Raw genomic sequence first — 520 nt, forward strand, 5'->3', positions numbered from 1 at the left:
ACTCCTGGTCACGTGGTTGTCAACCGGAAACACACAACCCCCATAGAGAACACGTGCTTCCTCCAGTCGTTTGCGCGGACCTAGCAAACCATAACCCCAATGATCCGATGTAAGGACAACTGTACACTAGCTTTTGGTCCTAACACGGGCCACGTGGGATGTGAACCGCTTCATCTTGGCTGCCACATTTGCAATTTATGCAACTTAAGGAACGTCCTCTTCCCCACCGCCGTGTGCCCCTGCGCCACTCATTCCAGCCCGCAGGCTCACGGGCACCCGGCTCCCGCACTGCGCCCTTTTCCACCTTTCGGAGTTGGGCTGCCTCCCGCCGCAGCGCCTCCCTTCAGGCGGTGCCTGCTCCTTGGACCTCCAGGAAGAACACTCTCCCCTGACGAGCACTGGTTTGCGGCTGGGCCCTAAGCTGCAACCTGTTGAGAGCTCTCGGGTACGAGAAAACGCTACGCTTGATTCCTCGAGCAACCACCGCGCACGAGCCCAGACGACCTCGCCGCGGGGCGAG

The 520-nt window shown here is 60.0% G+C and overlaps 1 protein-coding gene across 1 annotated transcript in view; it reads left to right on the forward strand.

The window, feature by feature from the left end:
- The first annotated feature begins 220 nt into the window (after window positions 1–220).
- The window catches only part of ZNF398 (zinc finger protein 398), a 26,035-nt gene continuing 25,735 nt past the window's right edge, over window positions 221–520 (forward strand). Inside the window, exon 1 of the mRNA XM_014528196.1 lies at window positions 221–445. The gene's annotated coding sequence lies outside the window, so the exon portion shown is untranslated. The remainder of the gene's footprint in view (window positions 446–520) is intronic.

The sequence above is a fragment of the Myotis brandtii genome, unplaced genomic scaffold (assembly GCF_000412655.1).
Source record: "Myotis brandtii unplaced genomic scaffold, ASM41265v1 scaffold621, whole genome shotgun sequence".
NCBI classification, from domain to species: Eukaryota; Metazoa; Chordata; class Mammalia; order Chiroptera; family Vespertilionidae; genus Myotis; species Myotis brandtii.